General features: G+C 45.2%; 1 protein-coding gene across 4 annotated transcripts in view; it reads right to left on the bottom strand.

Moving 5' to 3' along the window:
- BCOR (BCL6 corepressor) overlaps positions 1-14,055 on the bottom strand; it is a 162,108-nt gene that overhangs the window by 36,965 nt on the left and 111,088 nt on the right. For 2 of the 4 annotated variants that reach the window (XM_088451694.1, XM_088451691.1), the window contains exon 1: positions 5,883-6,168. The exons of the other annotated variants lie outside the window; for them this stretch is intronic. The gene's annotated coding sequence lies outside the window, so the exon portion shown is untranslated. Of the gene's footprint in view, positions 1-5,882; positions 6,169-14,055 lie in introns of those variants that run through there. 4 annotated transcript variants of the gene reach the window in all.

A 14,055-nucleotide genomic window follows, 5' to 3' on the forward strand; every position in this document is an offset into this window, starting at 1 on the left:
CAGGTTTGACAGGGATATAATATAATATACTCATTTGTGATTACTGTTAGTTGGTTTAGCTAAGTACAGTACATTGCAACACTGTTGCGAGAAGATACATAAAAGGACAACACTGTATCGAGTTGGTAAAGAGTTAAGCATTGTAGCAAATCCATGACAAGAGTCTGTTATCTGGCAGTGCTAGGCACAGTGCAGGGGAAACTACCACCACACAGGAACAGCTGCTTCCAGACAATGATCGCATTTCTTATAAGCCATAACTTCTGTTCTAAGCACTTTATGAACTTGAGCCAAACCATGCTACGACTTGCTCTAGCAAGTTTTTAGTTATATTTGTGTGTCTACATCACTACAGCCCGATAGGACGTAGACCTTTATCTCTATAGATTACACAACTACCATAAATGCAACATTTCAGTTTTTCAAAAGCCAGATAACAGTGGCGACGTGTTTAATGAATCTCATGTCTGACTACGTGTTGTAACCTCGTACGTCATTATTACCAAAGCCAATTTAACTGACCGTGGCGATTATATGCTCTATGCATACAACAACCAAAAGCATTTAGGATTCCACATAGGCCTCAAATGCTGTTTTTCATTGGATGTCCCCAATAAATGCAAATGCACTACGTAGCAATAGCAGAGTTTTTGTGATTACAATTCTGGTGCTGAGCAGATTGTGTTGTACCTTTGATAACTTGATGAAACTCCAGAAAGAGAAATGAAGGCCATTGACTTCTGGAGGTAATCACACAATTCTGAGAGCATAAAATATGTATACCAGCTCTCCCTTTTGTTGGCCAGTCTACAAATGCTCTTTCATCAGGACCTCCGCGTGTGCGATTATTGGGGCTACACACTGCGCTCCAGCCAGAGCCTTTGATGAATATCGTACAGCTCGCGCCAAGATTTCCAGGGAAACTATACAACTACAATGACACAAACCATCATCATATAACCATCTCAGATTACAAATATTAGTTTTGGTGTATATATAGCTTGGTCACTGCATGTAGGGAGTGTTCTTGGTAATCCAGCACAGTTACAGAACGTGCTTCAAATAACGTTTTATTTTATTAAAGATGGGTGAAATTGTGTTTATATTTTCTGATAATCACTGCTATAAGAGGCAAACACTTTGGACATTAGAGGTGCTGGTCTGGTCACTGTTAGACTAATGGCCACATTAGTGGTTATGCGTAATTGTGCGGTTCCATCACTGCGTGCAGCCTGTTACTCTGGAAAATGGAGCGCGATGTGCCTGCCTCTAGCTCAATCATGAGTCCCACACATATTAAATATAGGCTTTTATTTCCTGAAGCAGGGGCTGAGAGCGCAAGCCTTTTATTATTCGTATTAATCACGCATAACGCTTCCAGCTGTCCCTGCAGGGCTTGTATAGCTCGGGAGACAGCCCTCTGCTTTATCTCCAACTTCTCCCTAAGCAGGTTGTCTGCCTTCACCGAGGGGTATCTAAACTGCTTGTTGATGTTTCAATCTATAGATGTATCCCAAATGGGGTTGGAAAGATACAGTATTTGCTGCACAATTATACTGGTCACCGACGACCATCTGCAAGAACTCTTATGCGGGGAGAGTCCTATTCAGTACCTGGGGATAAGTGGCTACTGTCATAGTATATCACTCATATTACACAGTAAACTCCGCTACAGGCTGACTACAGATGCAACCCCCTCCTTTTTGATTTCCCGTTCTGAGTATGTGGAATAGAAGTACAGCAATCCGACGCATATATACTACATCGTGCAGCATTTCCGATCAGTTCGCTAGGAGCCTGGCAGAAACCCAGCTGTAGCGCTACTTAGAATATGTGGGCCACAGCGGGTAATTTAAGCAGAAAACAGTCATGCAAAATAAGTCTGTCAAGCTCAATTTACTGCTGTTTCTGACATTATTTTTCTCATGTATTCGGGTTATAAATCATACGGACGCAAATAAAAACAAAAAACACATTTTTTACTTATTCTAACACAACACTGATTACCCCACAGAAAGACAACAAGAAAGTATCCCAAAATTAGCCATTAAGAGAAACTGGTTTTAAAATCAGCTATAAGCGAACCCAGAAAATGAAAAATGTCATTTATGATGCCTGTTCAACATATTATTTGACATTTTCAAGGATTTCACTTGCATCACTTAAAAAAAGAAAAAAGTAATTTATTCCATGAGTACGATCGCTAGTTTTATGGCTGAGCGCTTGTGCTCCAGTGCAAGGCCAGCATTTGAGACTCCAGCAATTGGCAACTCAAGTCTTTGTATCTGCACCCCCTCCCCTTGGGCTAACTAATTATCATGAATCCCTTTCCAACTGATCAGTGTTTGTTTAGTGCTAGGCTGCTTCCTGCATCTGAATGGGAGGGAGGGAAGAGAGAATTTGCTATTCACAGAGGATACATGACGTGACAAAACATATAATAACCCATTCAGTACACAATTGACTACAGTTAAAAAAACGAGAGAGATTTCACTTATTAATGTTCATACAACGTAATGATAATCACCAAAGAGCTGAACCCCACACCCAAAGACCAACCCTAACTATACATTTGTTGTTTTGTAAGATAGTCAGGAATAACAATTAATTTTCAACACTTACGGGAAATATGGTCAGCAGTAAGCCATATTAATGATGAGACCAGTATGCTAGTATAATTGTTGGTTCCCATTTGTGAATGTTTCTTATAAAACAAATACTAACTACAGTGGAGCCAGGCAAATGACAGCTATGGCCAGCATGAAATGTAAAGGGATGACCTGAATGGTTTAAAACAATGGTAACGTGTATCGGGGGCCAACCTTGTGTTCAGGAAGAAGAACAGTGCACAGTCACACGCTGTGTAGGCCTGCTGCTAGCCAACTACGCTGGCAAGGGTTAAAATGCGCAGTGAGACATGACGGCCGCGCTGCCTGTAACGCACGGTTGGAGCCCTCTAGCTGTGCATTAAACCTGTCACTTCACAGCCCGCAGTGCTTTATTGCGCTTATGAAATGGCCCCATCTTGCCTAATTGCTTACATATTCATATCTTTACGGAGACAGGTTCTTACTTTTGTTTCCTCGTTTCTTCCTACGTACTGGGCCATATAGCGCATTGCTCAGCGCCCATCTCCGGAACACGCAGCGACCCTGCAAATCACTCGCAAGTCATTTCCTGGAAAACGCTGTTCAAAGCATTTATTCAATCTATATTTATTTATATATTGTGCTATTTTCCAAAGGCCGGTCTCATTTTTATTCTATATATTAACTATACTAATGTGTAGGAAGAAAACTTGTATAACGCTTAATGAGTGCCACTATAAAGAAGGTCACATCAAGACCATCTTAAAAGACTGCAATAAAACCGACCAATTAGTGTTTTACAGTCGCCTGTGCGTAAAGGAACCATAATTGCATGGAATAAAACAGGGTAGCTGGAGTCTGGGGCACTACGTACCGTGTCAAGTCTGTTACTAGCTGCCCACATCATTTATTCACTTTTTAAACACAGGAAAAGTCCGGTTACATGTCACAGCGCCAAAGTTTCTCGTAATACTTTAGTGTAAACTACGCAACAACCATACGGCGGAAACGTGTTGTTCCAAAAAAGCTATAATGAATTATCACCTCCTGGCAAGGATATGGTTAACAGGGGAGATGGAGGGAGGAGGTGCAGTGCTGGGGTACAGGGGGCAGCACACACCCTCCCCCGTAACCCCGCCGTGCCCCAGGCGCTTACTTTGCACAGTTCCGTGAAGAAAGAAATCAGCGACAAGGCGGCGGCGGAACAAACAGGCGGCAGCTACGAGTCCTTATTTGATCGCTGGAGAGAAATGGATTTAACCCCTTCTAATCCCAGAACCACATCCTCCTCCTCCTGCTGCTCGCTGAGAGAGGCGACTATTAGCCGCTACAAAGTGGGGAAATAAAGTACTATTTCAATGGGACTAGCTATTAACCATTTGTCTGCTACTCAGCACAGCGCCTCGGTTATAGTAACCTTTACCTCGCCAGTTTGTGGTAGCGTACCCTACCGAGCACAATCGCAGCGTACCGAGCTTCTATCTGACGCAGTCTAGCGCCATCCATCCTTGTCACTCTTATATATGACGCTGGTTTAGGTTTTGTAAGTAGGCACTTGTCAGTTTAGTATGCAACAATATTACTCCCCGTTAATAATTATACTCCTTCGGGTGCTATGAATGTATTTATGGTTAATCAACTACTGCTACATCTAGTTGCGCTGTAGGAGATTCGGTATGTGATTCAACGTCTCATACGACCTCCTTGGCTAGCCAAAGGTTTGAGCAGGACCTATAAGTGAAGCCCGGTATCCGCAGACATTGATATATTATCTTGACTGAATAGTCACGGCAATCCATAACCGAAAGCCAGAGTGATCCTCTATTCTCAGGTGCGCACGGACTCGCGTACAGCACGACGGAGACTTTTACTCCAAATTTGCCCACTGGTACCTACCGGCCAGAAGAGACACCATAATACTCCTAACCCACAGCGACCTTACACTGTACTGCAGAGCGTCCTAATCTATTGTAGCCGTCTTGGTGCAGAATGTAATGTGTTCAGCTCTTTGCAATTAAACAGTGCCAAATTGCAGGCAAAGAGCAAAACACCAGAAAGCACCAATACATGTTGCTGCCAAGCTATATACATTGTTCTTATACACAGGTATAACCTAAGTAATAGCCTAGCCCCACATCATACACTTTAAAAAGGTCAGAACTTAAGCTTGAAAAATAATATAATACCTTTCAATAAGATATGAATACGTGGCTATACAGTTAGTTTACATATTAGCTCAGATGGCAGCAGACCCGCATGCAGTGTATTCATTTCACGCACTGTGGACAGGATGCGCAACCACGGGACTTTCCCCTTATATCCAAAATTACCAATTCACCCTCCTCCTTCCAAACCACAGATCATGGTGATCAATGACACGCTACAACCTTCAGATAATGCGCTGTGACGGGGACAGAAGGGTATCTCGTATACGAAGTATATAGATCGCAGCGATCTCGTTACACGCAGGCTGATCGGCTTCCGTGCGCAATGAGCTTGGGTGGTACACCGTATAAAACACGTTCTGTGGATATATGAACAATGCTTTTTTCCTCACTAGCACCCTAAATTAATATAGCAGTTACAGCGCTCAAGAAGGCATTTTTAAGAAAGCCGTTTTTAAAATCACTTCGAATAGCACCAACACGAGTGTGATGTGGCAAATGTTTCCCCGAATGTGAAGCGGGGATGGATATAACTGCTGACACCCCAATGGGAACACACACCAAGCCCCGTACGACTTACGGAGGAATAACATTTGCTACAAGACACTTCTACATTCTAAACGCAACCCGTGAGGCTTCCGAGGGCATTCACAGGCTGGGTGCAGCCCGGTGGTGGCTCGCTGCTCCGACTCACGCTCATTACAGAGCACTATTAGCCCCACTGGATCTCCGCTAAATGTACAAACACACGTAATATGTGACCGATTACTTTGCGCCATTAGTTTCAGCACTTGGGTGTCACGGGCATTTAAATACCAACTTGTGTACTCCTAACCTCAGTAACACGATAACATATATACTAAATAATCTTAGCAAACTGTCAAACAGTTTAACGTATCCATATCTGAATAGCCCATGTATCTATATATACTACAGCAGCATGTATATATTATCTTCCTCAATATACATCTGGTCTGCGGCGGCCCGGCACTACACTATCTGGTCTATAATCGCTCCCGTGCCCTTCTCTCCGTCCGGTGCCCCATCCACGATCCTGGCCGGAGCAAACAGCCGGCGGGTGAAGCAGGTGTTTCGGTCCCTCTGCACCCTACAACCCCCAGCAACTCACCAGCAGTCCCGGGGAGGCAACCGATGATGGACCCTGCCCTGTACGGAGCTCTATGCCGCGAGTGACCGTGTCCGGCGTCGATCCTCTGTGTAAATCCCAATAAGAAAAAAGCAGCCCAGTCGCAGCATAATTCCAGATATATAATAAATCCGCTTTGAGCCCAGATCCTTTCCCCAGTGATCGTCGGTGAATGTACAGCTCCGCCACTTCTGTACAGACCGGGTATAGAGATATCTGTGTTGCCGTCTCCAGACGTGCAGCGATCGCACCAAAGTTTATTATTATTTGCAGGATGCCTGGTCTGCACGCAGCGGAGCCGCTGGGAGGGATGTGCCCCTCCCCTGCCTGGAAGGAGGAGGCGGCGCCGGGTGGGGGTGGGTTAGCGAGGTCAATCTCCAAAGCCCCCAGGAAAGAAGAAAGATGAGCGGTGGGAGGTGGCAGCAGCAGCAGTGGCGGCGGTGGCCTCCTCCCCCTTCTCTCCTCCCCCGGTGTTAGATGCTGGGGGAACGGCGGCGGCTGTGTTGCGGGAGAAGGTGTTAGCTGAGGGGGGGGGGGGGGAAACCCGATAGGAGAAGCTGTACTCAGTCACAATAATAATGTGCGCTGCAGGCAAAGCGCACCGGGGACCTCACCTGATAACGCTATGTGCTGGGGGAGGGGGAATAATCCACCCTGAATACACAATAAACTAGCGCTAAACTCCCGCAGTGACCTCAGCTGCTGTAGAACCTCTTGGGAGGCAGCGCCGGGTTATTAAATATAACGAAGCAGCAGCAGCTGCGCTCTCTAATATGTAATGTCCAACTGACGCTCCCAATTACCCAGCAACAATCCCCCTCATCTGAGCCTATTATTTCCTCCTGGCTGTCTCCCCATAATGTCCTCATTACCTATCTCAGGCTGCATGCTTACTGCTGGGTGTCTGAGCCTGTCGGTAATTGTGTGCTGGTATATGTCTCATTCCGCTCTCTACTGCGTGTCTCTGTATCTCCCTGTACACATCTCTGCTGCCTCGCTGCATACACGCCCCTCTCCTATCTCTTTATCTGCTAGTGCTCCGTGTTCAGCCGACTGCTGGGGGCGATGTGACTGGTAAATAGGGTGAGCCCAGTGACCCAGATATCCAGCCATTAGCACACCTTGTTGTTCGACAGAGCCTCTTGAGCTGTAGCAGAACCTATCTATAATAAAGATAGCATAAGCATATATATCGCCTACTCTAATCTCTCAACGCAACTCGTTTCATTACATAAACTAGACACTCCGGAACTGTAACATATTGGCAGAAACATATATTGTAGAAATGATATGACCCCCTCCCACCCCCAAACTACATATAGGTTTCTCTCCTCCGCATGTACCTAATATCACTACTTCAAGCCAGCGGATAAAAAAAGGTCTATTTCTTTAGGGTCTCTTGTTCATCATAAGGAGCAATGGGCAGCACTACCACTATAACCAAGGTGGTATCTAGGATGCCAGAGTGTTGGCGGGTGTCAAAAACATGAGCCTATTTATCAACCTTATTGGCCCCTTACATTAATGTGTGGAATGAGCAGTTTCTGCATGATTTATCTATTGTTCCTGTTTATCATGTGCTGAACGCAGAAGATATTGCTGATATCTCCTACTTTAAAGACAATATTGGAACATACCACAGTCTGGTAAATATACAGAAAAACTGTCAGTGCAGTGGTAACTAACATATCATCATAGTCCAAATAATAAGGATCCCCTACTGTTGTAAGCTGAGGCAACTGCCCCCTCATTCAAACTCCACAATAATCATCATCAACATAGGAGAAAGCCAGAGATGGTCACTTATAGGTGCAGCAAGGGTATACCTAGTTTTCTGAGTCTATCCTCTACAACACCTATCATTTGTATTAGCCCTTCTGCAATAGATGAGGGTCTATTATATACATTTGTGGTTTTGTAGTGATAAAATGAGGAGGTAGGAGGGAGCTTGGGGAGGAGTTGGTCTAGCTCACCAACCACACAAAGCAGGCGTTATCTTTTGTTGGCAAACTGCGATAAGATGAGCTGAACACACAACGATCACAATGTCAGACCATATGGACGCGGTAGACAACGAAAATAACAAGTCTGCATGAGAAATCCCTTGGTGAATGAAATCTGAAAAAGGCTTATCACTGCTTAGTACAAGATGTAGTCGGCATCCCAGCGAACAGATTGCCGGCGGCCGGAATCACAGAAGCTACAATCCGGACGTCCGGAATATGCAGTCAGAGTAGGCAGAGCCTCCCCCGTCATACTCTTGAGATTTTATACAAAAATGATTAGAATAATACAAAGAAGATATTTAAAACTTAAAAACTATTGTAATCATTATTCATCAGTTAATACTCACCATCTTTGTGGAGCTCCCTGGGACTGCAGGGAGATGAGAGATGAGGCAGAAACAGCTTAGCCTCAATTCTGTATAGTCAGTCACTGCTTGCTAGCTGGGGGCAGGCCCCCACAACGGGCAGTAAGCTGCACAGAAAGAGAGCTAATAGAGGCATGCCTCTGAGTATGGGGGTCGTGCCTTGAGCACTGATGGACACCTTGGATGTGTCATGTGACCAGGAAGTGCACTGCAGTGTTTAGAGATCGGAGCTCAGTCAGCAGAAGTAATAGAAGACAGTGATGCAGGTAGGAGAATCACTAGACACTCAAGCTTAGTTTAGTGAGGGGAGAGTTACAATGAATAGGTCGGTGAGACAGGCTCCCAGCACTCAGACCCATCTCCATGTGTGCCTCCCCAGCCACTGACCTCACCGTACGTTTTTGCCGGATGGCGAGTATTAGGGGTTAGGCACTGGGGAGAGGAGAGGGGGGGGCTGTAGGGTTAGGCTGAGGTAGGGGTGGGTTAGGCTGCGGGAAAGGTTGGTTAGGAGTAGGGTTACAATCTGCATATGTTGGGATTTCAAACCTTCGGGATTATGCTGCATGGATTTTGACCGCCGGCATTATCAGCACCGGGATCCCGTACAAACCCCTTAGTAAATATACCCCTTTATATGAGGACGTTGTAATTGTGCAATTTATCAAACTCCAAAAATCTAGTTTTCAAAGTTTGTCTCAGATGGCTAACACTATCTTCAGATGATGTTAACAGGCTGGAAAAAGCTATCGGAGTACAGAGAGGGATCCGTTCAGAGCACTTCTCTCCTTAACTGCTTTTCTGTGGGGGTGTGGTGCACCAGGGGATGTCACCACCCAGGACTGGCCTTGTAGGTAGCATTGTCAAATGCCAGAACTACTGTATGTGTAAAAGACACTAATAAGGAAATTTTTTTTGTACAGTTGCTCTTATATTTTCACCCACAATTCTATAATTTGATGTCCCTAATATGCTAGAATATCATATGTTACAGCAGGATGTAGTTGGCATCCTGATGGTCGGGATGCTGGCACCGGAATCCAGAAATGGGTCAGAATCCCGGCACCAGCATCCCGACCGCTGACATCCTGATGGGGTAGGATTAGGAACTAGGAGGGTGGGGGGTTAGGGTTAGTCTCCGGAGGGGGTGGGGGAGAGAGACAAGGTTAGGGTTAGGCTGCAGGGGGGAGAATTATGTGCAAATACTGCCGTACAGGGCGCTGCCACCCCTCCCCCCTGCACATGGCATGCATGGCAAAGAGGTGGCCAACAAGGAATCCCATTAAGATGGACATAGGCGTTGCTGTGCCTGGACAGCCCTTGGCATGGTCCTGTGTGTACAATATTAACATGTGGTAATTAAAGGAGGGATACATGAATAGCAACTCATCACAATAAAATGTTCCCCCAAAGATAAATGCGCCACTCTATAGGAAAAAATATTTTGCATGCTACTATTACAAATTATTTTAAATATTATACTATCCCCTTAAAATTTTAGCTCTTCTAGCGAGTTCCACAAAAGGCCTTTTCCAGACCATTTACTTAGATATCCAGAATATACTTATATTTTTATATTCTGCAATGATCCAGTGCAATTTCTTAGCAGACATTTGCATTCACACAATCCTTGAACTTCCATGCTCCACTCACAGATTACTCTGAATGTGAAAGCAGAGATTACCGTATTTAACCAAATATAACCACCCTACCTATGAAAAACATTTTTGAGTGTGCCGATATGAGCTAGCTCTTGCTTTAGGATCAAAGAGACTATATTTTCTTTTTTGTGTCAGATGATTGGACATCTTGGCTAGGATTGTTTTTTTTATTTTTAATCTGCTTTTCTCTAACATTCATTTCAAAATGTTATAAAAGAAAAAGATAAAAAAAGATTCTAAATAAAACACCTCTTATGTAATTAAGAATATAAAAAATGTATTGCCAAGTGCTCCTTTAATTTCACAATGTACATACTCTAAATTGCAAGATTTAAATAATGCAGGGTGTGCATGCAAAAATATGAGAGAAACCAGAGGTTGGGCTCCCTAACCAGGACTGTAGATGGGTTTAGCTGTTTTACACTGCTAAACCCGGTTTAATAAAACATGAAGAGGGCGATAATTAATGAGCGCCCAGAACAATTAAAAAACTGGGCTCTCATTAATTCTAACCTCCCACATAACAACTGAATCGCTCCCAGAGGTGGACACAGTGCCGATATTCACGCACATGAGCGATGTTTTGCTACTGCACGTGCGTAAAATGTCTAGAAATCTCTGACTGCGCACATGCAAATCAATGTGTGCGATACAGTTTACAAATGAGTACAGAATCTCTAACAATCCCTGAGCATATCAGGGTGGAGACTAGTAGGTAACCTAAAGTTATCGCAAAAAGGGGTAGTTTCATGAACGTGTTAAGGGAGTGTCATGGCCGTGTCTGGGAATGCTGCTGCATTAAAGGAGGGGTACATGAATAGTAGTCATAAATACAATGCTTCAGAGGCCATGTTTAGTTAGGTTTGAGGAGAGTGGCTAGAGTATTAGTAGTAGCTACCGTAAATGTCGATGTTGCATCAATGTTGGTGTGTTTACAAACTCCACTGCAAATGCACAGACCACACAGCCTGAAAGTGGGCGTCTCACCGCTCGTACACACTCTATCGCACATTGGAGCACATAGGGAAGGCTGAGAGTATTTGCATATTCCCGCAACCTCTATTGCGAGAGCAGCTGCATTAGCAACCATCTCTGAATTAGGCCCCCAGTTGATAAACCAGAAATAGTAAATGAATGGACTATTCATATGTAATCCTGATTCCTGCTACAAGCCTTGCCAAAATCTGTCCCCTTAAATCCTCCTGCATGCCCTCACCCTTTAATACTTTGACTATTGTAATACACTTCTACCTAATGTACATGACAGCTGGCAGGTCAGACTGGGTGCTTCTAACAACTTTTTTCGAACCGCAGACAATTGTAGATGTAGGAGCTCTCACCACAAGTAAGTAGGGTTTATAGTGTTATAGCCTCTGTAAGATGGTTCCACTTGTATATTGTCATGCTATTCACCTTTGTGCTAATAACTGGGATGAATGTACAGCTCAAAATTGGGTGGACAAGCGGTAACAAATTGAGACATAACTGCAGAGTGGAATAAGAGATGTTGCAAAGATAAAGTAAGCTATTTTTTCTACATTAATAAAACGTCTGGTTACAAGACATCTGTATCTAAAGAGGTGGGGCAGCTCCAGAGGTGGGGCTGCAGCATAATCCAAAATTCAGATAGGGGAGCCACACCAACTGCTACCCCAAATGCAGCCAAAACATCACCAGCCGGGACTCACTGGCAGTTGATGTGGCTCCCCTATTTGAATTTTGGACTGCGCTGCAGCCCCTTTTCTGAAGCCGCCACTGGAGGTGACCTTTTTTTTTTGGACAGGGGGATTTACATAATTGGTATATAGTAAGACAATTTGCTCCATATAAGCTTAGTCATACACTGGGTTCGGTATATTACGTCAACATTCACTTGGGTCAATTCATTTAGCTGTGAATATGCGAGTCTGTGGTAAAAGCGAGCTGCAAGGCAGGCAAGTTGTGGCACCATTGCAACTCATCTCCTTTGTGGCTAATTGGATTGACCCCCATAATGTCGACATGTGAATGTCAACATGTTTATCATGTTGACATTCAGCATGTTGACACTGATTACATTTCTACATGGTCAGAATGTCGATGATGTGGTTTTAAAGTAGTTCTAAACCTAATGGAAATGTCAATATTTTGACAATGTCGACATTTGGTCTGTGATGACAGGCATGGTTGACAATCAGTACCCAGTAAAACACTCCACTAATACTCATATGTTATAGGTAAAACGGCACACCTTAAGGAGACATTCAACCCTTGTGCCAACCATGCAACATATATATACCAAGACACAACATTAGGCATGAGCTGCATGACACTCCTTCGCTGCACTTTGTATCTGTCTCTCGGTACCTGTCACTCAGTCTCTCTTCCTGTGCTCGCATATCTTTCTATTTCTGACTGTCCCTCTGCAGGCGTCTGACTGCTGCTTACGGAAGAGGCGTCTGACTCGCTCACATTAACATGTGGGTGACTGTCGCGTAACCTACATGAGTCTGGTTGTTCCCCTGTGCGGTCTCTGCCTTACCAGTTACAGTATCTCTTTAACCTTATGTTTTCCATGTCACTCTCTGAATGAGGCTATTTGCTTCCTTGTATATTGGAAGTGTCTGTGGGCTGGTGCCAGCCTATCTGTAGGCATCTCAGTGTAGCAGCTCTGGCAGCGCATTCCGTGCATGCATCTCTCTCTGGTCTGCTGTCAGCGCAGCCCTCCTCCATGTCCTCTCCTCCCTCTCTAGGCTGGCGGGGCGCCAGTTTCCACTGTCTATGGCCTCAGAGTCCTCACTAGAGCTGCAGGCAGCTAAGCTTCCAACACCTCACCCTGTTCTATACATGAGCGCTCCGCTCCCGTTAACCCTCACATACTGAGCGCAGCCTGAGGCTCATAACTATCTCCGCCACGTTTATTTCTGCCTATTACATGGCTCTTCCCCCGGACACAGCCGCAGCCAACTCCTGGGGAACATCACTGCAGAAGCTGCCTAGCCTGCTACGGGAAAAGTTAAATGTGTGCTGCCTTTTATATGGAGTGTATGGCTGAGCATTGCGCCTCTGCAAACCTTCAATGTGGCCAAACCTGTTCTCTGCTCGAACACTAGTCCTCCAAACCATTATTTTCCATATATCATCTATATTATAGTTATCCACAGCAAAACCCCACTGTGCGGGATTCAAAGGTGTATAAAATAGCATCTACACAACCTGTATCATACTGCACTGGGGAGGGGGGTGTTGTGGTTAATTTACCGCCGCCTGTCGGAATCCCAGCCGGCAGAAGGCTGACCCAGGACTAAGATAGGCGTCAACATGCCGACGCCTATCTTTAGCCCCATGCCGAAATCCCAACGCCTGGCATCCCGAACGAGGTAAGCCGGGGATAGTGAAGTTGCAGCCGCGAGGGGGGAGGGTTAGGTTTAGGCACCCGCAGGGGGACCTAGGGTTAGGCACCCCCTGGAGAGGGTTAGGCTAGGGCAAGGGGGGGTTATGGTTAGGAACCCCACGGGGAGAGTTAAATTTAGGGTGCGGGGAGGGAGGATTAGGGATAGACACTACCGGGGGTAGGGTTAGGCACCACCCCAGGGGGGTTAGGGTTAGGCACCACCAAAGGAGGTTTAGGGTACTTTCATGCCCCTCGGGCTTCCGGCGTCCGTATGAGAACCGGCGACTATTCAGCCATCTGTATTTCATACCGTTTCAGCTGGGAAGAGAGTCACCTGTAGCACTGACACCTCCAGGCACATTCACATCCTGAGGCCGCAAAACAAGGTTGCAACGGTTTTGTATTTTAATGGTCTTTCAACAAGTAGAACAGCTGCTTTTTTACATGGTGCCACAAGGGATCTGCAGCTTCTTACATTGGTGCCTATTAAGAGATTTATGCTTCCGATGGTGCGTACATCTCCGATGGTTATAGATCTGCGCATGTGCAGGTCTCTTTCTGCAACTAAGCCCTAAGCCACAGCATGCTGTTCTGGGGTGGCGCTAAGCTGTGTTCCTGAAAACGGGCGTATCGTCCTTGTTTTCTGGGAGTGCAGCGGCCAGTGTCTGCTCCGTAAGTTTGAACACCCTGGCCATCCTGAGTAATATGAGGGTTATTCAGATGGTCGATGTTCATGAAAGTGATCTGATACCG

This window comes from Taudactylus pleione, unplaced genomic scaffold (assembly GCF_031769625.1).
Source record: "Taudactylus pleione unplaced genomic scaffold, aTauple2 ptg000026l, whole genome shotgun sequence".
Lineage (NCBI taxonomy): Eukaryota > Metazoa > Chordata > Amphibia > Anura > Myobatrachidae > Taudactylus > Taudactylus pleione.